Source organism: Lagenorhynchus albirostris, chromosome 14 (assembly GCF_949774975.1).
Source record: "Lagenorhynchus albirostris chromosome 14, mLagAlb1.1, whole genome shotgun sequence".
Taxonomy (NCBI): Eukaryota; Metazoa; Chordata; class Mammalia; order Artiodactyla; family Delphinidae; genus Lagenorhynchus; species Lagenorhynchus albirostris.
The window spans coordinates 52,872,915-52,898,981 of record NC_083108.1 but is presented as its reverse complement, the minus strand read 5'-3'; the positions used below and the strand labels follow the sequence as shown (position 1 = coordinate 52,898,981).

General features: G+C 38.8%; 1 long non-coding RNA gene across 1 annotated transcript; it reads left to right on the top strand.

The window, feature by feature from the left end:
- The first annotated feature begins 1,873 nt into the window (after positions 1-1,873).
- LOC132504287 (uncharacterized) lies at positions 1,874-26,023 on the top strand. Its single transcript, XR_009534823.1, has 3 exons — positions 1,874-2,052; positions 4,217-4,319; positions 25,967-26,023. It is a non-coding gene; the product is annotated as an uncharacterized LOC132504287 (long non-coding RNA).
- Positions 26,024-26,067: the final 44 nt, after the last annotated feature.

Sequence of the window (26,067 nt, the reverse complement as noted above, 5' to 3'; positions counted from 1 at the left end):
GCACAATCTTTTGGGGACTGCTCTGATTCCTTTACTTCACAGTAGATCAGCTGTTGGGTATTTGGGGGAAAGGAGAAGAAGGCAGTTATAAAGGGAGGAGAGCAAGGCTTATAGACTGTCATGTAGATGAGGACCAAGTTCTATCAGAATTGGGAATAGGACACATCACTTTTTCCACCAGTATAATCCATCACTTCAGATGAAGAATACATTTCACCAATACCCAAAATCATAGTCAATGGAGAGAAAAGGGACATGGTTGGAATTCATACTTCATTCTAGCTACTCAAGAATTTTTGATAAATCACATTTTCCTTACACGTGAGGTTTTAATACATTCTGTAAATGCACGAGATAACATTTTGTGATCTTCGTTCATAAATGTGTTAGCTTTCTGAGACATCTCTTTAATTTCCTGAGATGTTACCTGTCTTCACCTCTGTTTATTGAAATCATCTGAGGCTGATCTTAAGTTGCACCTCCTCTTTGTAGCCAACTTGACTTTGAACTTCTATTTCCATTATAATGGTTGCTTTCCTGAGAATCAATTTTCCCTATAGGCATTTCATATGAGTATTTCTGTCGGTATATTGAGAGAATGTGAGACTGGAATGCAGTAGGGAGAAAAGAAAGGAAATTAGGAAAGAGAATACTTCTTGATATATAGGAGGATTGGGGGAAGAACACACTGGGCTTGTATTATGGGTTGAGTGGTGTCCCCCAAAGTTCATTTGCTGAAGTCCTAACCCCTAGCACTCCAGAATGTGACCTTATTTGGAAATAGGGTCATTGCAGATGTCATTAGTAAAGATGAGGTCAGACTGGAGTAGGGTGGATCCTCAATCCAATATGACTAGGGGGAAATTTGGACACAGATATGCACACAGAGAGAACATCGTGTGAACATGAAGGCAGAAATCAGGATGAGGCATCTAAAAGCCAGGGAACATCAAAGATTGACAGCAAACCATCAGAAGCTAGGAGAGAGGCATTCTCCCTCACAGACCTCTGAAGGAGCCCACTCTGCTGGCACCTTGATCTCAGACTTATAGTCTCTGAAATTGTGCAACAATGCATTTCTGTTGTTTAAGCCACCAGTTTTTGGTACTTTGTTAGGACAGCCTCAGGAGACCAATATAATTAGAATTCAGAAAACCTTGATTTTTGTCTCAGCATTTCTACTAATTCTGTGATTTGGATAATGTGGATCATCGTCTCTGTGTTTTTTTAGTTTCCTCAACGAAAAAATGAAGGAATGTGTTGAATCAACATTTCTGTTTTGTTTAATATAGATACCTCTTTACACTCTTAAAAAGTATTGAAAACCCACAAAAGTTTTTATGTGGTTTTACATATTTCTATATTTGCTATATTAAAAATTAAACTAGGAAATCAAAAAAATATATTTATTTATGAATTTATTTTAAAATAAACTACACTTAGTACAAGTTAAAATGAATAATATATTTACATTATATTTTTATGAGAACTATATTTTACTAAACAAATAAACTTAGAAGAGTGATATTGTTTTACATTTTTGCAAATCTCTACAATGTCTACCTTATAATACAGCTGGGTTCTTATATCTGCTTCAGCATTCAGTCATTTGCAATATGTTGTTTCAGTTAATTATACAGAGAAAATCCAGACTCACCCACACTTATAGTTGGAAAAGTGAGGAGTATTTTAATGATTTCTTTGAAAGGGTGTGAATATTCCTGGATTTTACACCAAAACTCATCTTCTCTTTTTTTTTTTCTTAAAGAAAAGGTGTATTTGGTCATTTGGAAAATATTGGCTTACTAAGTTATGCAGATGTTCTACAAGCTGACATATTTCACTATTTAATATCAAAAACATCACATTTGTAAATAGGATTTTAAGCTAATGGTGTCCCAGAATACCAAAGATTTCTAAATCATTGTGAAGAACAGTCGGCTTCCAGCAGCAGTGACATTCAAGGATGGAAAGAGAGGGGCATGATTCCTTTGTGGAGAAAAGTTTGAAAACTGGACGCAGAATCACTACTAACATTTTGGGGCCCAGCAGGTAAGAGTACAGAGGCCCAGGCTTCTGATGTTTAAATATTTTAAAAATCATCAATCATGTTAGCAAACTGTATAGATCTGTTCTCCTAAGTTGATAAATATACCTTCCCTATTAATTCATAAAAATATTTGTGAAAATCCATGGTTTGAATATAATTGAAAATCAGGAAATTATAAAAAATTACTGAGTCTATTTACACTTGCCCATGTCTAAAGTTTCTACAGAAAGGTGATTTAGGATGAGTAGTAAAAGTATACATAATTCATTAATTATTATACACTTATTTCCTGAAGTGTTTTTCCTTGACTGTATTTCAGCAAAATGTGAAGAAACTGATCTGCTAAGATAGTAGCAACTGGAATTGTTAATAAGGTTTTTAAAACAATTTTTAGGTTTGGAAATAAACCATTATTTTACATAGTTCAAAACATTGTAACAGGGTCAAACATGACATATCCTAACAAAAGAAATTACTACAAATTATTTTAATTTTAGTGCATAAATTTCTATTACTTACATTGTGAGTTTTACTATTTTTAAAGCAATATATAGATCCACAAAGCATTCTTTAAGTTTTTATTCTTTAAAAAATTACAAAAATAATAAAAATAAAACAAAAATAGCATCTTGTAGCTTCACTTGTTCAAATCTTTAAGTTTAAATCTTTTTTAAAAATTGAAACTATATTTGTCTATATAGCTGGAAAATAATATTCATTGATTCCAAGTAATTTGCACATAAGTCTTTTACTTTATAGTTGTGAAAATTATTTTGTTTTATTTTTCTAATTTATTTAAATTTGATTGGGATGGCACTTTTTTTTTTTTTAAAGATGTTGTGGGTAGGAGTTTATTAATTAATTAATTTATTTTTGCTGTGTTGCGTCTTCATTTCTGTGCGAGGGCTTTCTGCAGTTGTGACAAGCAGGGGCCACTCTTCATCGCGGTGTGCGGGCCTCTCACTATCGTGGCCTCTCTTGTTGTGGAGCACAGGCACCAGACACGCAGGCTCAGTAGTTGTGGCTCACGGGCCTAGTTGCTCCGCGGCATGTGGGATCTTCCCGGACCAGGGCTCGAACCCGTGTCCCCTGCATTAGCAGGCAGATTCTCAACCACTGCGACACCAGGGAAGCCCAGGGATGGCACTTTTGTTGCACAGTTATGTAGTCTCTTCCAGTTAGGAAATTTTTGTGTCAAAAACTTTTAACTAGTATTTAAAAAATCATATTAAAAGTTAGAGTAAAATTTGAATCTGCTTAGCTTTTTTTGGTATGTTTTATAAACATATTAACAGCAAGAAATATTTTATAAAAATAACTCTGGGGCTTCCCTCGTGGCGCAGTGGTTGAGAGTCCGCCTGCCGATGCAGGGGACACGGGTTCGTGCCCCGGTCCGGGAAGATCCCACATGCCGCGGAGCGGCTGGGCCCGTGAGCCATGGCCGCTGAGCCTGTGCGTCCGGAGCCTGTGCTCCGCAACGGGAGAGACCACAACAGTGAGAGGCCCGCGTACCGCAAAAAAAAGAAAAAAAAAAAAAAAAAAAAAAAAAAACTCTGGATAACACACATTCAATCATTTAATTTTTTCCAAACTCCACAACTTTTCTTTTTTTGAGGATCTTCTGTTATTTTGTAAAACTATTCTAATATATCTCACACCTTGTCTAAAATCTAATTGGTTTAATAGCACTTGGTTAAGAATGATTATAAGGTCAATTTGACATGTGTTTTGTCAAGATGTTCTTATTTTTCTAAATTGCATTGGCTATTTTTTAACCTTTTAATTAAAATAAATTTTTGAATCAGAATGTAAATTTCCAACAACAAAATAAAAAGCCTTTAGGAGTATTGATTTTGACTGTGTTAAATCTACAGAAAAACTTGGGAAGAATGAATATCTTTATAATCTATGAATAAGGTATATTTATCCATTAATCTAGGTCTTCTTTACTATCTTAGTAACTTTATGAAGTTTTTTCTGTAAAGGTAATTCTCATCTTTTGTTAGATTTATTTCAAGGTATTTGACTTTTTGGATTCAACTGTAAATGGTATAATTTTAGTATTTATTTTTCTATTTATTTGTAGCTGGTAAATAAGAGTTTGATTTATTTTTGCATACGGAACTAATATCCAAGCATCCTTCCTAAACTCACCCCTTAATTCAGACAGTTTGAATGGAAGTCATGGTGGCAGATGAATGGAAGTCATGGTGGCAGACATCCTTATGGTCTTACTGATCACAGTGGAATGGTTTCAAAATTTCAATAGGTATGTTTTCCATAGTTTTTTTGGAAGATACTTACTGTCAGATTAGGGCTGTGCTCTTCTATTTTTAGTTTAGTAAAAGATTTTAAAAGATTATTAATGAATGTTGAATTTGTCACGTTTTCTATAAGCATATTGACATTATCATAAGATATTGATATTTTATTTTGTTAATGGCATAAATCACAGTGATTTTTGAATATTACCAGAAGTTTTCAGCGCTGGCCAAGGTAACAAACAAAAACCAAAACCAAACTCGATCATTATATATGATCATTTTTATATTTAACTATATTCCATTTGCTAGTGTTTCATTTAGAGAATTCTGAGTCCATGTTAAGAGTTTGGCATGTGTTTTCCCTTTCTTGTAGTGTCTTTGTCAGACTTTGGCATCTAGTTAATACTGGCTTCATAACATGAGGTGGAAGGTATGTTCTCTTTTTATACAGTGCAGGAGATCTTGTGTTACATTGTGTTTTTTCTTACTTAAATATTTGGGAGAATTTACCAGTTTCTGGGCCTGGGGTTTTCTTTTTTTTTTAACATCTTTATTGGACTATAATTGCTTTACAATGGTGTGTCAGTTTCTGCTTCACAACAAAACGAATCAGTTATATATATACATATGTTCCCATTTCTCTTCCCGCTTGCGTCTCCCTCCCTCCCACCCTCCCTATCCAACCCCTCCAGGTGGTCACAAAGCACCGAGCTGTACTCCCTGTGCTATGCGGCTGCTTCCCAGTAGCTATCTACCTTACGTTTGGTAGTGTATATATGTCCAAGCCTCTCTCTCGCTTTGTCACAGTTTACCCTTCCCCCTTCCCATATCCTCAAGTCCATTCTCTAGTAAGTGTGTATCTTTATTCCTGTTCTGCCCCTAGGTTCTTCATGACATTTTTTTCCCTTAAATTTCATATATATGTGTTAGCATACAGTATTTGTCTCTCTCTTTCTGACTTACTTCACTCTGTATGACAGACTCTAGGTCTGTCCACCTCATTACAAACAGCTCAATTTCGTTTCTTTTTATGCCTGAGTAATATTCCATTGTATATATGTGCCACAACTTCTTTATCCATTCATCCGATGATGGAAACTTAGGTTGTTTCCATCTCCGGGCTATTGTAAATAGAGCTGCAATGAACAGTTTGGTACATGACTCTTTCTGAATTATGGTTTTCTCAGGGTATATGCCCAGTAGTGGGATTGCTGGGTCATATGGTAGTTCTATTTGTAGTTTTTTAAGGAACCTCCATACTGTTCTCCACAGTGGCTGAACCAATTCACATTCCCACCAGCAGTGCAAGAGTGTTCCCTTTTCTCCACACCCTCTCCAGCATTTATTGTTCCTAGATTTTTTGATGATGGCCATTCTGACTGGTGTGAGATGATATCTCATTGTAGTTTTAATTTGCATTTCTCTAATGATTAATGATGTTGAGCATTCTTTCATGTGTTTGTTGGCAGTCTGTATATCTTCTTTGGAAAAATGTCTATTTAGGGCTTCTGCCCATTTTTGGATTGGGTTGTTTGTTTTTTTGTTATTGAGCTGCATGAGCTGCTTGTAAATTTTGGAAATTAATCCTTTGTCAGTTGCTTCATTTGCAAATATTTTCTCCCATTCTGAGGGTTGTCTTTTGGTCTTGTTTATGGTTTCCTTTGCTGTGCAAAACCTTTGAAGTTTCATTAGGTCCCATTTATTTTTGTTTTTATTTCCATTACTCCAGGAGGTGGGTCAGAAAGGATCTTGCTGTGCTTTATGTCATAGAGTGTTCTGCCTATGTTTTCCTCTAAGAGTTTGATAGTTTCTGGCCTTACATTTAGGTCTTTAATCCATTTTGAGTTTATTTTTGTGTATGGTGTTAGGGAGTGATCTAATCTCATACTTTTATATGTACCTGTCCAGTTTTCCCAGCACCACTTATTGAAGAGGCTGTCCTTTCTCCACTGTACATTACTGCCACCTTTATCAAAGATAAGGTGACCATATGTGCGTGGGTCTATCTCTGGGCTTTCTATCCTGTTCCATTGATCTATCTTTCTGTTTTTGTGCCAGTACCATACCGTCTTGATAACTGTAGCTTTGTAGTATAGTCCGAAGTCAGGGAGCCTGTTTCCTCCAGTTCCTTCTTTCGTTCTCAAGATTGCTTTGGCTATTCGGGGTCTTTTGTGTTTCCATACAAATTGTGAAATTTTTTGTTCTAGTTCTTTGAAAAATGCCTGTGGTAGTTTGATAGGGATTGCATTGAATTATAGATTGCTTTGGGTAGTAGAGTCATTTTCACAATGTTGATTCTTCCAATCCAAGAACATGGTATATCTCTCCATCTATTTGTATCACCTTTAATTTCTTTCATCAGTGTCTTATAATTTTCTGCATACAGGTCTTTTGTCTCCTTAGGTAGGTTTATTCCTAGATATTTTATTCTTTTTGTTGCAATGGTAAATGGGAGTGTTTTCTTGATTTCACTTTCAGGTTTTTCATCATTAGTATATAGGAATGCCAGAGATTTCTGTGCATTAATTTTGTATCCTGCCACTTTACCAAATTCATTGATTAGCTCTAGTAGTTTTCTGGTAGCATCTTTAGGATTCTCTATGTATAGGATCATGTCATCTGCAAACAGTGACAGCTTTACTTCTTCTTTTCCGATTTGGATTCCTTTTATTTCCTTTTCTTCTCTGATTGCTGTGGCTAAAACTTCCAAAACTATGTTGAATAAGAGTGGTGAGAGTGAGCAACCTTGCCTTGTTCCTGATCTTAGTGGAAATGCTTTCAGTTTTTCACCATTGAGGATGATGTTTGCTGTGGGTTTGTCATATATGGCCTTTATTATGTTGAGGAAAGTTCCCTCTATTCCTGCTTTCTGCAGGGTTTTTATCATAAATGAGTATTGAATTTTGTCAAAAGCTTTCTCTGCATCTATTGAGATGATCATATGGGTTTTCTCCTTCAATTTGTTAATATGGTGTATCCTGTTGATTGATTTGCATATATTGAAGAATCCGTGCATTCCTGTAATTTATTCCTGGAATTTATTCATGGAATAAACCCCACTTGATCATGGCGTACGATCCGTCTAATGTGCTGTTGGATTCTGTTTGCTTATTTTTTTTTTTAGGGGTTATGGTTGTATTTATTATCTTGATTCAGTGAGGGTATCAAATCGTACACTTCCAACTTATGCAGATTATTGTGCCAATTATACTTTTTTTTGCGGTACGCAGGCCTCTCCTGTTGCAGAGCACAGGCTCCGGACGCACAGGCTCAGTGGCCATGGCTCACGGGCACGCCCAGCCGCTCCACGGCATGTGGAATCCTCCCAGACCGGGGCACGAACCCGTGTTGCCTGCATCGGCAGGCGGACTCTCAACCACTGCGCCACCAGGGAAGCCCCTGTTTGCTTGTATTTTGTTGAGGAATTTTGCATCTATGTTCATCAGTGATATTGGCCTGTAGTTTTCTTTCTTTGTGACATCCTAGTCTGGTTTTGGTATCAGGGTGATGGTGGCCTTGTAGAATGAGTTGGGGAGTGTTCCTCCCTCTGCTATATTTTGGAAGAGCTTGAGAAGGATAGGTGTTAGCTCTTCTCTAAATGTTTGATAGAATTTGCCTGTGAAGCCATCTGGTCCTGGGCTTTTCTTTGTTGGGAGATTTTTAATCACAGTTTCAATTTCAGTGCTTGTGATTGGTCTGTTCATATTTTCTATTTCTTCCTGATTCAGTCTTGGCAGGTTGTGCATTTCTAAGAATTTGTCCATTTCTTCCAGGTTGTCCATTTCTTCCAGGTTGTCCATTTTATTGGCATAGAGTTGCTTGTAGTAATCTCTCATGATCTTTTTTATTTCTGCAGTGTCAGTTGTTACTTCTCCTTTTTCATTTCTAATTCTATTGACTTGAGTCTTCTCCCTTTTTTTCTAATGAGTCTGGCTAATGGTTTATCAATTTTGTTTATCTTCTCAAAGAATCAGCTTTTAGTCTTTTTGATCTTTGCTATCGTTTCCTTCATTTCTTTTTCATTTATTTCTGATCTGATTTTTATGATTTCTTTCCTTCTGCTAACTTTGGGGTTTTTTTTGTTCTTCTTTCTCTAATTGCTTGAGGTGCAAGGTTACGTTGTTTATTCGAGATGTTTCCTGTTTCTTAAGGTAGGATTGTATTGCTATAAACTTCCCTCTTAGAACTGCTTTTGCTGCATTCCGTAGATTTTGGGTCATCGTGTCTCCATTATCATTTGTTTCTAGGTATTTTTTGATTTCCTCTTTGATTTCTTCAGTGATTACTTCGTTATTAAGTAGTATATTGTTTAGCCTCCATGTGTTTGTATTTTTTACAGATCTTTTCCTGTAATTGATTTCTAGTCTCATAGCATTGTGGTCAGAAAAGATACTTGATACGATCTCAATATTCTTAAATTTACCAAGGCTTGATTTGTGACCCAAGATATGATCTATCCTGGAGAATGGTCCATGAGCACTAGAGAAAAATGTGTATTCTGTTGTTTTTTGATGGAATGTCCTATAAATATCAATTAAGTCTATCTTGTTTAATGTATCATTTAAAGCTTGGGTTTCCTTATTTATTTTCATTTTGGATGATCTGTCCATGGGTGAAAGTGGGGTGTTCAAGTCCCCTACTATGAATGTGTTACTGTCGATTTCCCCTTTTATGGTTATTAGTATTTGCCTTATGTATTGAGGTGCTCCTATGTTGGGTGCACAAATATTTACAATTGTTATAGCTTCTTCTTGGATCGATCCCTTGATCATTATGTAGTGTCCTTCTTTGTCTCTTGTAATTGTCTTTATTTTAAAGTCTATTTTGTCTGACATATGAGAATTTCTACTCCAGCTTTCTTTTGGTTTCCATTGCATGAATTATCTTTTTCCATCCCCTTACTTTCAGTCTGTATGTGTCTCTAGGTCTGAAGTGGGTCTCTTGTAGACAGCAAATATACACGTCTTGTTTTTGTATCCATTCAGCCAATCTGTGTCTTTTGGTGGGAGCATTTAGTCCATTTACATGTAAGGTAATTATCGATATGTATGTTCCTATTCCCATTTTCTTAATTGTTTTGGGTTCCTTATTGTAGGTCTTTTCCTTCTCTGGTGTTACTTGCCTAGAGAAGTTTCTTTAGCAGTTGTTGTAGAGCTGGTTTGGTGGTGCTGAACTCTCTCAGCTTTTGCTTGTCTGTAAAGGTTTTAATTTCTCCATCAAATCTGAATGAGATCCTTGCTGGGTAGAGTAATCTTGGTTGCAGAATTTTCTCCTTCATCGCTTTTAATATGTCCTGCCAGTCCCTTCTGGCTTGCAGAGTTTCTGCTGAAAGATCAGCTGTTAACCTTATGGGGATTCCCTTGTGTGTTATTTGTTGTTTTTCCCTTGCTGCTTTTAATATGTTTTCTTTGTATTTAATTTTTGACAGTTTGATTAATATGTGTCTTGGCATATTTCTCCTTGGATTTATCCTGTATGGGACTCTCTGTGCTTCCTGGACTTAACTATTTCCTTTCCCATATTAGGGAAGTTCTTAACTATAATCTCTTCAAATATTTTCTCAGTCCCTTTCTTTTTCTCTTCTTCTTCTGGAACCCCTATAATACGAATGTTGGTGCATTTAATGTTGTCCCAGAGGTCTCTGAGACTGTCCTCAGTTCTTTAAATTCTTTTTTCTTTATTCTGCTCTGCAGTAGTTATTTCCACTATTTTATCTTCCAGGTCACTTACCCGTTCTTCTGCCTCAGTTATTCTGCTATTGATCCCATCTAGAGTCTTTTTCATTTCATTTATTGTGTTGTTCATCTTTAGTTCTTCTAGGTCCTTGTTAAATGTTTCTTGCATTTTGTCTATTCTATTTTCAAGATTTTGGATCATCTTTACTATCATTCTGAATTCTTTTTCAGGTAGACTGCCTGTTTCCTCTTCATTTGTTAGGTCTGGTGGGTTTTTATCTTGCTCCTTCACCTGCTGTGTGTTTTTCTGTCTTCTCATTTTGCTTATCTTACTGTGTTTGGGGTCTCTTTTTTGCAGGCTGCAGGTTCATAGTTCCTGTTGTTTTTGGTGTCTGTCCCCAGTGCCCAAGCTTGGTTCAGTGGGTTGTGTAGGCTTCCTGGTGGAGGGGACTAGTGCCTGTGTTCTGGTGGATGAGGCTGGATCTTGTCTTTCTGGTGGGCAGGTCCACGTCAGGTGGTGTGTTTTGGGGTGTCTGTCGAGTTATTATGATTTTGGGCAGCCTCTCTGCTAATGGGTGGGGTTGTGTTCCTGTCTTGCTAGTTGTTTGGCATAGGATGTCCTGCACTGTAGCTTGCTGGTCGTTGAGTGAAGCTGGGTGCTGGTGTTGAGATGGAGATCTCTGGGATATTTCGCTGTTTGATATTATGTGCAGCTGGGAGCTCTCTCTTGTGGACCCGTGTTGTAAAGTTGGCTCTCCCACCTCAGAGGCACAGCACTAACTCCTGGCTGCAGCACCAAGAGCCTTTCATCCACACGGCTCCTTAATTTGGGATATCGTTGTCTATTCATGTATTCCACAGATGCAGGGTACATCAAGTTGATTGTGGAGCTTTAATCCGCTGCTTCTGAGGCTGCTGGGAGAGATTTCCCTTTCTCTTCTTTGGTCTCACAGCTCACAGGGGCTCAGCTTTGGATTTGGCCCTGCCTGTGTGTGTAGGTCGCCAGAGGGCGTCTCTTTGCTCAGACAGGACGGGGTTAAAGGAGCCGCTGATTCGGAGGCTCTGGCTCACTCAGGCCGGGGGTAGGGAAGGTCACGGAGTGCATGGCGAGCCTGCGGCGGCAGAGGCCGGCGTGACGTAGCACCAACCTGAGGCGCGCCGTGCGTTCTCCCGGGGGAGTTGTCCCTGTATCACGGGACCCTGGCAGTGGCGGGCTGCACAGGCTCCCCGGAAGGGGGGTGTGGATAGTGACCTGTGCTCGCACACAGGCTTCTTGGTGGCGGCAGCAGCAGCCTTAGCATCTCATGTCTGTCTCTGGGGTCCGTGCTTTTAGCCGCGGCTCGCGCCCATCTCTGGAGCTCCTTTAAGCATCGTTCTTAATCCCCTCGGGCACCAAGAAATAAAGAGGGAAGAAAAAGTGTCTTGCCTCTTCGGCAGGTCTAGACTTTTCCCCGGACTCCCTCCCAGCCAGCCATGGCGCACTAACCCCCTTCAGGCTGTGTTCACGCTGCCAACCCCAGTCCTCTCCTGGCGCTCCAATGGAAGCCCGAGCCTCCGCCCGGCGGGTGAGCGGACAAGCCTCTCAGGCTGGTGTGTGCTGGTCGGCACGGATCCTCTGTGCGGGAATCTCTCCGCTTTGCCCTCCGCACCCCTGTTGCTGTGCTCTCCTCCGCGGCTCCGCAGCTCCTCCCACCCTCCGCCACCCGCAGTCTCTGCCCGCGAAGGGGCTTCCTAGTGTGTGGACACTTTTCCTCCTTCACACCTCCCTCCCACTGGTGCAGGTCCCGTCCCTATCCTTTTGTCTCTGTGTATTCTTTTTTCTTTTGCCCTACCCAGGTATGTGGGGGGTTTCTTGCCTTTTGGGAGGTCTGAGGTATTCTGCCAGCGTTCAGTAGGTGTTCTGTAGGAGTTGTTCCACGTGTAGATGTATTTCTGGTGTATCTGTATTTCTGGTGTATCTGTGTGGAGGAAGGTCATCTCCGCATCTTACTCTTCCACCATCTTCCCAGAAGTCCCCTGAGGTTTTCTTTTTAAAGGTTGATAACAGGTTCAATATCTTTATTCTTCTATTTTTACCTAGAAGATGTAGGTAATATGAAAAAGATGGAAATATGTTTTACTATGATTTTTTTCATATTTCATCTAAATTTTAAAATTGACAATTTTTTCAAAATTTCATATATATATATATATGTATGTAGAATTTTAGAAAATATCTGTACAATCTTTAGTGATATTCTCTTTTTAAAATTTTGGTGTTGAATATTTGTGCCTTATTTTTTTCTCTTGATCAGTCTTTTGACCAGTTTATTAAGAAGCCAATTATTGGCTCTGTTGATTTATTTTTTATTGATTTCCATTTTATTGATTTATTGTATCTCTTTTATTTTCCTTCTTAACTTTCTTTGGTCTTTGGATAGAACTTTCCAATCTCTAGCTCCTTGAAATTAATCTTCAGATGGTTGATTTTCATTTTTTGTTATTTAATACAATAAATTTTTCTCTAAAGACATGAGCTGCATCCCACACATTTTGACTTGCTATATATTAATTTTCCCTAAGTTCAAACATTTGAAATTTCATTTTGATTTGTTCTCTGACCTATGGGTTATTTTGAATATATTACATAATTTCCATACATTTGTGGGTTTTCTAGTTTCCTTTATATTATTAATTTTTAGCTTAAATCCACTAACATCAGAGATATGTTTTATTTTACTTCTTTGAAATTTATTGATACTTGCTTTATAGTTTCATATATGAAAAGTTCCTGCAAGTATTCCATGTGTGCTTGATAGTAATATATATTGTGCAGCTGTTGGATTCTGTATTTTATGTATAAATTATTTAATGTTTAAATATTCTGTGTCTTTCTTGATATTTTTGCCTGTTCATTGTATCAGTTACTGAGAAATCTGTGCCAAGATTCCCTTCTGTATCTGGCAATTTATTTTTACGTCTTTTAAAATATTTGTTCTATGCAGTTTGATGCTATACATGTAGATGCACACAAACATTTATCTTCCTACTGAATAGACCTTTTTACAAATTTCCTTTATCTGTCAAGGTCACACTGGTAGTTGTTGGCAGAACTGAGACTAGAAATACAATCAATCATTAAAAAAGAGGAAACAAAACAAACAAAAAAATAGAGAAAATAGGCCCCAAATGGAGTTACTTGTTCTAAGCCCCATGTAAGCAAACCAAGACTTAATACCCAAACTAATTGCATTTTCAACCTCTCCCAGGAATGTTTTCTTACACCAGTTAATCTGAAATTTCCTAGTCAGCCATAGTGAGGCAATCTGCCTGTAGCCTCTTTCTGTCACCCAAAGGAAAATGAGACAGTCCACTCTTTCCTCGTCGCTGCCCACTTCTGACTATGAAACTCTCATATTTTGTACAGTTCTTTGGAGCTCCTTTCTATTTTCTACATGGGATGCTCCCCTATTCATGAATCATTGACTAAAGCCAGTTAGATCCTCAGGTTTACTCAGCTGAATTTTATTTTTTAACATAATCCATAGCAATCGTGAAGTATTTATTTAGCACTGTCTGTGGTAGCAGTGGGTCTGGGTCTGATCCAAGCTGATTCAAGCCTCTATCAGATAACGTCTTAGCCTTAAGGAAGACCAATACCATCATTATAGGGCATCTTTTTTTGACAGGAATTTTTCCTAATCTTCATATCAAGGGGAAAAGATAGCCAAGATGAACTAATTAACAATTTAGAAGAGATGAATTAGAAAGCCTTAGTTTGAAAGGTGTGCCTTTTCTGCTTATTGAATGAACTACTTACATTTATGTTTTCTCTTACTCTGGAAAAGTCAGAGTAATAAAAAAAATAGAGCTTTGAATTAACAACCGGACAATACTGATAAGTTGTAAATATAGTTTCAAATATTAAATTGTAGATAAATTTTTACCCCAACTATAATTTTCTTTTTCCTATGGAAAGTATTGTAAATATTTAATCCTTTGATAATTGCAAATTTTTTTGTGATAAAGCGTTTAGCCACTCATTCAAATATATTGAGCACCTACCTTGGGTGAAATTATCCTATGAGCCCATTCTCTCCAGATATAAACAATCCTATTAACTTTATTTTAAGATCACAGAAAAGTTGCAGACTATATTTTACAGTTGTAAAAGATAAAAACAAACACCCAGATATTATAAAATTGACTCAGCAAAAACTTCCTTCTTATGGAGACAAAAATAGTTAATTTCTCATCCCTGACGGAAAAAAAGTAATAGGTGGTTCCCAATTACATTTAGCCTCTTAGCTACTTGCATGAACATGAGTAGAAAATGAGAAAAATAGACTCAGCAAAGTTAGTTATAATGAGAACACTACTAGAGAACACTACTTTTTGGGGGGTGATAGCAAAAATATATAGAAATATGCAAAAAAATGCCTACAGAACGTCTATATTTATTTAAAAATACAGAATCTCTAAATCAGCTAATGACATAATAGCAAATATTGAGCAGAAGTAATATAAGAAAAATGGTAGGGGGGGACCTTGAAGATGGCGGAAGAATAAGATGCGGAGATCACCTTCCTCCCCACAGATACACCAGAAATACATCTACACGTGGAACAACTCCTACAGAACACCTACTGAACGCTGGCAGAAGACCTCAGACCTCGCAAAAGGCAAGAAACTCCCCACGTACCTGGGTAGGGCAAAAGAAAAAAAGAAAAAACAGAGACAAAAGAATAGGGACGGCACCTGCACCAGTGGGAGGGAGCTGTGAAGGAGGAAAAGTTTCCACACACTAGGAAGCCCCTTCGCGGGCGGAGACTGCGGGAGGCGGAGGGGGGAGCTTTGAAGCCACGGAGCAGTGCACAGCAACGGGTGCGGAGGGCAAAGAGGGGAGGTTCCCGCACAGAGGATCGGTGCCGACCCGCACTCACCAGCACGAGAGGCTTGTGTGCTCACCCGCCGGGGCGGGCGGGGCTGCGAGCTGAGGCTCTGAGGCTCGGGTTTCGGTTTCTGACGGAACGCAGGGAGAGGACTGGGGTTGGCGGCTTGAACATAGCCTGAAGGGGTTAGTGCACCACAGCTAGCCGGGAGGGAGTCCCGGGAAAAGTCTGCACCTGCCGAAGAGGCAAGAGACTTTTTCTTCCCTCTTTGTTTCCTGGTGCGTGAGGAGAGGGGTTTAAGAACGCTGCTTAAAGGAACTCCAGAGACGGGCGCGAGCCACGGCTAAAAGCGCGAACCCCAGAGACGGGCACGAGCCGCGGCTGAAAGCACGGACCCCACAGACGGGCGCGAGCCGCGGCTGAAAGCGCGGACCCCAGAGACGGGCGCAATCCGTGGCTAAAAGCGCAGACCCCAGAGGCGGGCGGGAGACGTTAAGGCTGCTGCTGCCGCCACCAAGGGGCCTGTGTGCGAGCACAGGTCACTCTCCACGCCCCTCTTCCGCGGAGCCTGTGCAGCCCGCCACTGCCAGGGTCCCGGGATCCAGGGACAACTCCCCCAGGAGAACGCACGGCGGGCCTCAGGCTGGTGCAAAGTCACGCCGGACTTTGCCGCCGCAGGCCCACCCCGCACTCCGTGCCCCTCCCTCCACGCCAGCCTGAGTGCGCCAGAGCCCCCGAATCAGCGGCTCCTTTAACCCCGTCCTGTCTGAGCAAAAAACAGACGCCCTCCAGCGACCTACACGCAGAGGCAGGGGCAAATCCAAAGCTGAGCCCCTGTGAGCTGTGAGACCAAAGAAGAGAAAGGGAAATCTCTCCCAGCAGCCTCAGAAGCAGCGGATTAAAGCTCCACAATCAACTTGATATACCCTGCATCTGTGGAATACCTGAATAGACAACCAATCATCCCAAATAAAGGAAGTGGACTTTAGGAGCAAGATCTATGATTTTTTTCCCTATTCCTCTTTTTGTGAGTGTGTATGTGTATGCTTCTGTGTGAGATCTTGTCTGTATAGTCTTGTTTCCACCATTTGTCCTAGGGTTCTATCCGGCCATGGTTTTTTCTTAAAATTTTTTTCTTAATAATCAATTTTAATTATAATAACGTTATTATACTTTACCTTCGTTCTTTCTTTCTTTCTTTCTTTCCTTCCTTCCTTCCTTCCCTCCTTTAGACAACGAATCATCCCAAATTGAGGAGGTGGTCTCTGACAGCTAGATTTATGATTTTTCCCCCTTTACCTCTTTTAGTGAGGGTGTATGTGTATGCTTCTGTGTAAGATTTTGTCTGTATAGCTTTGCTTCCAACATTTGTCCTAAGGTTCTATCCATCCCTTTTTTTTTTCTAAATAAGAATTTTTTAATTGAATAACTTTATTATACTTTATTTTATTTTTACTGTATCTTCTTTCTTTCTGTCTTTTTCCTTCTTTCCCTCCTTCCTTCCTTCCTCCCTCCCTCCCTCCTTTCTTTCCTTCTTTGCTTCTTTCTTTCTTCCTTCCTCCCATCCTTCCCTCCTTTCCTTCTTTCTTTCCTCATACTTCTACTAATTCCCTCTACTTTTTCTCCCTTTTATTCTGAGCCGTGTGGATGAAAGGCTTTTGGTGCTCCAGCCAGAAGTCAGGGCTCTGCCTCTGAGGCAGGAGAGCCAAGTTCAGGACACTGGTCCACAAGAGACTTCCCAGCTCCACATAATATCAAATGGCGAAAATCTCCCAGAGACCTCCATCTGAACACCAGCACACAGCTTCTTCACTCAACGACCAGCAAGCCACAGTGCTGGACAACCTATGCCAAACAACTAGCAAGACAGGAACACAACCCCATCCATTAGCAGAGAGGCTGCCTAAGATCATAATAAGGCCACAGACACCCCAAAACACACCACCAGACGTGAACCTGCCCACTAGAGAGACAAGATCCAGCCTCATCCACCACAACACAGGCACTAGTCCCCTCCACCAGGAAGCCTACACAACCCACTGAACCAACCTTAGCCACTGGAGACAGGCATCAAAAACAGCGGGAACTACGAACCTGCAGTCTGCAAAAAGGAGACCCCAAACACAGTAAGATAAGCAAAACGAGAAGACAGAAAAACACACAGCAGATAAAGGAGCAAGATAAAAATGCACCAGATCTAACAAATGAAGAGGAAATAGCCAGTCTTCCTGAAAAAGAATTCAGAATAATGATAGTAAGGATGATCCGAAATCTTGGAAATAGAATGGACAAAATGCAAGAAACAGTTAACAAGGGCCTAGAAGAACTAAAGATGAAACAAGCAACGATGAACAACACAATAAATGATATTAAAAGTACTCTAGATGGGATCAATAGCAGAATAACTGAGGCAGAAGAACGGGTAAGTGACCTGGAAGATAAAATAGTGGAAATAACTACTGCAGAGCAGAATAAAGAAAAAAGAATTTAAAGAACTGAGGACAGTCTCAGAGACCTCTGGGACAACATTAAACGCACCAACATTCGAATTATAGGGGTTCCAGAAGAAGAAGAGAAAAAGAAAGGGACTGAGAAAATATTTGAAGAGATTATAGTTGAAAACTTCCCTAATATGGGAAAGGAAATAGTTAAGTCCAGGAAGCACAGAGAGTCCCATACAGGATAAATCCAAGGAGAAATATGCCAAGACACATATTAATCAAACTGTCAAAAATTAAATACAAAGAAAGCATATTAAAAGCAGCAAGGGAAAAAAAACAAATAACACACAAGGGAATCCCCATAAGGTTAACAGCTGATCTTTCAGCAGAAACCCTACATGCCAGAAGGGAGTGGCAGGACATACTGAAAGTGATGAAGGAGAAAAACCTGCAGCCAAGACTACTCTACCCAGCAAGGATCTCATTCAGATTTGATGGAGAAATTAAAACCTTTACAGACAAGCAAAAGCTGAGAGAGTTCAGCACCACCAAACCAGCTTTACAACAAATGCTAAAGGATCTTCTCTAGGCAAGAAACACAAGAGAAGGAAAAGACCTGTAATAACGAACCCAAAACAATTTAGAAAATGGGAATAGGAACATACATATCGATAATTACCTTAAATGTAAATGGACTAAATGCTCCCACCAAAAGACACAGATTAACTGAATGGATACAAAAACAAGACCCTTATATATGCTGTCTACAAGAGACCCACTTCAGACCTAGAGACACATACAGACTGAAAGTAAGGGGATAGAAAAAGATATTCCATGCAAATGGAAACCAAAAGAAAGCTGGAGTAGCAATTCTCATATCAGACAAAATAGACTTTAAAATAAAGACTATTACAAGAGACAAAGAAGGACACTACATAATGATCAAGGGATCGATCCAAGAAGAAGATATAACAATTGTAAATATTTATGCACCCAACATAGGAGCACCTCAATACATAAGGCAAATACTAACAGCCATAAAAGGGGAAATCGACAGTAACACATTCATAGTAGGGGACTTAAACACCCCACTTTCACCCATGGACAGATCATCCAAAATGAAAATAAATAAGGAAACCCAAGCTTTAAATGATACATTAAACAAGATGGACTTAATTGATATTTATAGGACAGTCCATCCAAAAAAAACAGAATACACATTTTTCTCAAGTGCTCATGGAACATTCTCCAGGATAGATCATATCTTAGGTCACAAATCAAGCCTTGGTAAATTTAAGAAAATTGAAATTGTATCAAGTATCTTTTCTGACCACAACGCCATGAGACTAGATATCAATTACAGGAAAAGATCTGTAAAAAATACAAACACATGGAGGCTAAACAATACACTACTTAATAATGAAGTGATCACTGAAGAAATCAAAGAGGAAATCAAAAAATACCTAGAAACAAATGACAATGGAGACACAACGACCCAAAACCTGTGGGATGCAGCAAAAGCAGTTCTAAGGGGGAAGTTTATAGCAATACAAGCCCACCTTAAGAAGCAGGAAACATCTCGAATAAACAACGTACCTTGCACCTCAAGCAATTAGAGAAAGAAGAACAAAAAAAACCCCAAAGCATGCAGAAGGAAAGAAATCATAAAACTCAGATCAGAAATAAATGAAAAAGAAATGAAGGAAACAATAGCAAAGATCAATAAAACTAAGAGCTGGTTCTTTGAGAAGATAAACAAAATAGATAAACCACTAGCCAGACTCATCAAGAAAAAAAGGGAGAAGACTCAAATCAATAGAATTAGAAATGAAAAAGGAGAGGTAACAACTGACACTGCAGAAATAAAAAAGATCATGAGAGATTACTACAAGCAACTCTATGCCAATAAAATGGACAATCTGGAAGAAATGGACAAATTCTTAGAAATGCACAATCTGCCAAGACTGAATCAGGAAGAAATAGAAAATATGAACAGACCAATCACAAGCACTGAAATTGAAACTGTGATTAAAAATCTCCCAACAAAGAAAAGCCCAGGACCAGATGGCTTCACAGGCGAATTCTATCAAACATTTAGAGAAGAGCTAACACCGATCCTTCTCAAACTCTTTCAAAATATAGCAGAGGGAGGAACACTCCCAAACTCCTTCTATGAGGCCACCATCACCTTGATACCAAAACCAGACAAGGATGTCACAAAGAAAGAAAACTACAGGCCAATATCACTGATGAACATAGATGCAAAAATCCTCAACAAAATACTAGCAAACAGAATCCAACAGCACATTAAAAGGATCATACACCATGATCAAGTGGGGTTTATTCCAGGAATGTAAGGATTCTTCAATATACGCAAATCTATCAATGTGATAAACCATATTAACAAATTGAAGGAGAAAAACCGTATGATCATCTCAATAGATGCAGAGAAAGCTTTTGACAAAATTCAACACCCGTTTATGATAAAAAACCCTGCAGAAAGTAGGCATAGAGGGAACTTCCCTCAACATAATAAAGGCCATATATGACAAGCCCACAGCAAACATCATCCTCAATGGTGAAAAACTGAAAGCATTTCCACTAAGATCAGGAACAAGGCAAGGTTGCTCACTCTCACCACTCTTATTCAACATAGTTTTGGAAGTTTTAGCCACAGCAATCAGAGAAGAAAAGGAAATAAAAGGAATCCAAATCGGAAAAGAAGAAGTAAAGCTGTCACTGTTTGCAGATGACATGATCCTATACATAGAGAATCCTAAAGATGCTACCAGAAAACTACTAGAGCTAATCAATGAATTTGGTAAAGTGGCAGGATACAAAATTAATGCACAGAAATCTCTGGCATTCCTATATACTAATGATGAAAAACCTGAAAGTGAAATCAAAACACTCCCATTTACCATTGCAACAAAAAGAATAAAATATCTAGGAATAAACCTACCTAAGGAGACAAAAGACCTGTATGCAGAAAATTATAAGACACTGATGAAAGAAATTAAAGGTGATACAAATAGATGGAGAGATATACCATGTTCTTGGATTGGAAGAATCAACATTGTGAAAATGACTCTACTACCCAAAGCAATCTATAATTCAATGCAATCCCTATCAAACTACCACAGGCATTTTTCAAAGAACTAGAACAAAAAATTTCACAATTTGTATGGAAACACAAAAGACCCCGAATAGCCAAAGCAATCTTGAGAACGAAAGAAGGAACTGGAGGAAACAGGCTCCCTGACTTCGGACTATACTACAAAGCTACAGTTATCAAGACGGTATGGTACTGGCACAAAAACAGAAAGATAGATCAATGGAACAGGATAGAAAGCCCAGAGATAGACCCACGCACATATGGTCACCTTATCTTTGATAAAGGTGGCAGTAATGTACAGTGGAGAAAGGACAGCCTCTTCAATAAGTGGTGCTGGGAAAACTGGACAGGTACATATAAAAGTATGAGATTAGATCACTCCCTAACACCATACACAAAAATAAACTCAAAATGGATTAAAGACCTAAATGTAAGGCCAGAAACTATCAAACTCTTAGAGGAAAACATAGGCAGAACACTCTATGACATAAAGCACAGCAAGATCCTTTCTGACCCACCTCCTGGAGTAATGGAAATAAAAACAAAAATAAACAAATGGGACCTAATGAAACTTCAAAGCTTTTGCACAGCAAAGGAAACCATAAACAAGACCAAAAGACAACCCTCAGAATGGGAGAAAATATTTGCAAATGAAGCAACTGACAAAGGATTAATCTCCAAAATTTACAAGCAGCTCATGTAGCTCAATAACAAAAAAACAAACAACCCAATCCAAAAATGGGCAGAAGACCTAAATAGACATTTCTCCAAAGAAGATATACAGACTGCCAACAAACACATGAAAGAATGCTCAACATCATTAATCATTAGAGAAATGCAAATCAAAACTACAATGAGGTATCATCTCACACCAGTCAGAATGGCCATCATCAAAAAATCTAGAAACAATAAATGCTGGAGAGGGTGTGGAGAAAAGGGAACACTCTTGCACTGCTGGTGGGAATGTGAATTGGTTCAGCCACTATGGAGAACAGTATGGAGGTTCCTTAAAAAACTACAAATAGAACTACCATATGACCCAGCAATCCCACTACTGGGCATATACCCTGAGGAAACCATAATTCAAAAAGAGTCATGTACCAAAATGTTCATTGCAGCTCTATTTACAATAGCCTGGAGATGGAAACAACCTAAGTGCCCATCATTGGATGAATCGATAAAGAAGATGTGGCACATATATACAACGGAATATTACTCAGCCATAAAAAGAAACGAAATTGAGCTATTTGTAATGAGGTGGATAGACCTAGAGTCTGTCATACAGAGTGAAGTAAGTCAGAAAGAAAAAGACAAATACCGTATGCTAACACATATATATGGAATTTAAGAGAAAAAAATGTCATGAAGAACCTAGGGGTAAGGCAGGAATAAAGACGCAGACCTCCTAGAGAACGGACTTGAGGTTATGGGGAGGGGGAAGGGTGAGCGGTGACAGGGCGAGAGAGAGTCATGGGCATATACACACTAAGAAACGTAGTAAGGTAGATAGCTAGTGGGAAGCAGCCGCATGGCACAGGGATATTGGCTCGGTGCTTTGTGACAGCCTGGAGGTGTGGGATAGGGAGGGTGGGAGGGAGGGAGACGCAAGAGGGAAGACATATGGGAACATATGTTTATGTATGACTGATTCAATTTGTTATAAAGCAGAAACTAACACACCATTGTAAAGCAATTATACCCCAATAAAGATGTTAAAAAAAAAAAGAAAAGAAAAATGGTAATTATTAATTTACAGATGGCCTTATCTCTAGTAGGCTGGGACCACCATGACTTGGGAACAGGAGTGTAACTCCACATTCTGGAACCCATTCCAGATGGCACAGCAAAACTACCAGAGAATATGCAAGGCACATAATTTTAGGCATCTCAGGAGAAAACTAACGTTAAAATGCACGATACATGTTGCTATATTCTGGTGGCCAAACATTACTAAAGAAAATGACATGGGCTTCCCTGGTGGCGCAGTGGTTAAGAATCCGCCTGCCAATGCAGGGGACACGGGCTCAAGCCCTGGTCCAGGAAGATCCCACATGCTGTGGAGCACCTAAGCCCGTGTGCCACAACTACAGAGCCCGCGAGCCACAATTACTGAGCCCGCGAACTACAACTACTGAGCCCACCTGCCACAACTACTGAAGCCTGTGCCCCTAGAGCCCACGGTGCTCCGCAACAAGAGAAGCCACTGCAATGAGAAGTCCACACACTGCAACAAAGAGTAGCCCTGCTCGCTGCAGCTAGATAAAGCCCACACACAGCAACGAAGACCCAATGCAGCCAAAAAAAAAGAAAAAAAAAGACATGACTGGGAAATTCCTTTAAGAAAAAAAAGAGAGAAAATGACATAACAGTACAGATACGTGTAGAAATTTATGGTTTCCAATCTCGATCTGGTCCACTGTGCAACATGGCAGCCTTTTATAGATTTCTATTCCATTTGCTTTCTTTTTCCTACACGGACAATTCCTAATGTATAACCATCCTTCACATGGTCTGCAAATTGTCCCTATTTGTCTTACTATCAGGAGGTGACTATACCTTTTACATCATGGAGAAAATAGAGGGTCTGCCCACATTACCAAATTGCGATTTTATTTGTCTTTATATCATTTCCTTCCTTCTTGGTGAAAACATGTATCTTTCTTCCTATCGAGTTATCCTCTGCCCTGGTGTCTTGGATCCTCATACCTCTAATCTCTTATGCAACTTAAAATCATCTTCTCTTTCCTAAGGCATTAACTTCTTCACTGTCTTCTTCCCATTTTCTGTTGTAAAAGTACTCTCCCTCCAGCCACTACTCGTTCATAGCCGTGCTTCCTAAAAGCATCACCGATGTCCGTTTTCTTCAGTTCCTTCATCCCACTGATTCCTTACACAATACATTCTGTCAACATTATTCTACCAACAACATCCCTGACTGTGTTCATTTTATCTGTCCTCTTTCTCACCTTTGGTCGTGTTGAGCCATTCTCTGTTCTTCAACCTTTTTACTCCCTTAGAGTTATGGAGTGTTCTTTCCAGTTTCTTTTCCCACTCCTCTGTTTAAGCCTCCTGTGCAAGTTCCTCTTCTTGCATCTGCCTCTGAGTGATAGTGTTCCTCCAAGTGCCAAGCTTAACCTTGTCCTCCTCCTAATCTTTACTGGATTATCTCTTCTATCTTGATGGTTTTGAGAGCCATAGAGATATAACTGTGTACTTTCCTGAGACTCAAATGTCTCCAGCCTTCTAGGGAGCTCCAGTGAATATTCTGTAAATTTCAAATTCAGTCTGGGAATTCATTATCTTGCATCTGAGCCTCAAAATTGATCCTTCTTCTTAATAATATTAATAATGTAAATAGTTAAGATCTCTTGAGGACTATCCTGTTTAATATACTTGATCACTATTAACTTCATTTTCTGAGCACAGTGAGACAGAAAAACGTTAAATAGTTTACCCAAGATTGTGTGGCTAGTAAGTGAATGTTTGGCTCCTGGGCCCATGTTCTTAACCATAACACCCATGGCACAATAGTTCATGAGTCTCTCTGCCAATTTCTTAAACTAGAGTTTCATTTTTTCTCACCTGATCAAGTACAGTACCCTTCTAATTGGTCCTCTTAACTCTATATTCACCTCCTTCCAATCTATCCTCCACATGGCTACCAGAGTTATCTTTCTAGAAGATAAATAGGATCTCATTAAAATCTTTCAATGGCTTCTTATGACCTATGATAAAGTACCAGATATTTAACATGGGTTACAAAATCCTTCAAAATATGTCACTGACTGTCATGTCTTATCCTCAGCTGACAGCCCACTGATATTTGCTTCTCTTATTTTGCTTTTGTTGTTGTCTCTGAGTTGTCCTTCCTCTGGTGTGGCCACCTGGAGAGCATTTCCTTATTTTCGAAGACTTGCTTAAATATAAATTTCATGTTCTGCATACTGGATTATGCATTTCTTCTCTTGTATTTCCATAACACTTTGTACGTATTTTTATTGCAGTGTAAGCTAACTTGCTATACTTACTTGTTAACATGTCTCTCTTACACTAATCTGATAAACTCTGATTTGTTTGTGTATATTTTTTCTGCAGCAAGCATATTGCCTAGTATACAGAAGTTATTTAATGTGATTTTTATGTTGGAAGGAAGAAAGGAAGGAAGGAAGAAGGGAAGGAAAGAATTGCATTCTGGAAATATAAAACAATGTACTTAATTTTGAAATGGCAAAATTTTAGAGCAGGTTATTAAATACATGTTTCTAAATATTTTTAAATGGAAGTAAATAATAATTGGACTACAACATGAATTTATTAAAATAAATCAGAATAACACCTGCTGACATTTACTCTTTTAATAAAGTTAATGACTTCATAGAGCTACTAAATAAGTAGAGAGAATTGAGAGTCTTTAAAGCATTTGGCCAAGACTATTGTGATACCCTTGCAAATAGGAAAGATAAAGCTGGATGAAATAATAATGCTAAGTGGATTCATAGATGATTCAATTCTCTATCCTGTGAAGATTTTGATTTCTACATTTTTTAAGCCTTGTAGGGAGTCTTTACTTGCATATTATTCTGATTTTGTTATTTTACTCTTTTATCTTTAATGAATAAAGTTATAGAAGACAAATGTGTCACATTTGTGGAGTGACATAAAGCTGTAGAAGGACTGTACAATACTGGAAAGAACAAAGACTTTAGAATCAGACACACTTGGGTTTAAATCTCATTGCAACATGTCCCTGTTTTGTGAGAACTTAGTCTGTCTGACTAGCTTCCCTTATACATAAAAAGGGAATAATAATATCTAATTCATAGAGTGGTTGTGAGTGTTCATTAGATAAGACTTGTAATGCATGAAAAACTGTAAATACATTAAAAGATATCTCTTAGTTATTATTAAGGATTATGATTTTAAAGAATTATAATCTTTAAAAAATGTTCGGTTAGTCCTGAAACTAACAATATATAGGCAATTAACTCCTAAATCTTAGTTTAAATATTAACTGTCATGCACTGCTCTGACTTGTTTGCTATTTATATGAGATCAAGGGTTTTAAATGAGCCCAAACTCATTATGAGTCAACAATGTGGCATGATTGACATATAGAACAATAACAGATTTAATGTTAGCCTATGTAAACATAAATATAGTGCCTAGAGCAATTTGTGAGACATTTCCCCCCTTACCCTGTTATGTTAGTCAGTCCATAGCTGACATATATTCTCTTTCATGGATGCCAGAGAAGAAGGGACTGGAAACCATGTCGTGGGGGAACCATTTAAAGATGCAGCATTAATCCTACCCAGAGGCAGACTTTCAGAGGAATTAGCACTGTCTTTTGATTTTGAAAGGATCATTATGTGAAATAAGTACTCACTTTATTCAGTGAGTACTTATGTCTTGAGACTATGAAAGATAGACATCTAATACAGGGAAATTTTTGCTCAATGTAGATTTTAAAATTTTCCTATGTTTGGGAATTTCCAAACATTGAATGACCTATTTTGTAACTCAGTGTGTTCTTTGTCACTGTGCCCCCAGGAGTGTTCGGAGATTGGGCAACCACCAGTCAGGCCATCGTGGAAGAGCTTATTGCAGTGAATTGGAGGTGAAAAGGATGAGCTCTAAGGTCTAACATGTTT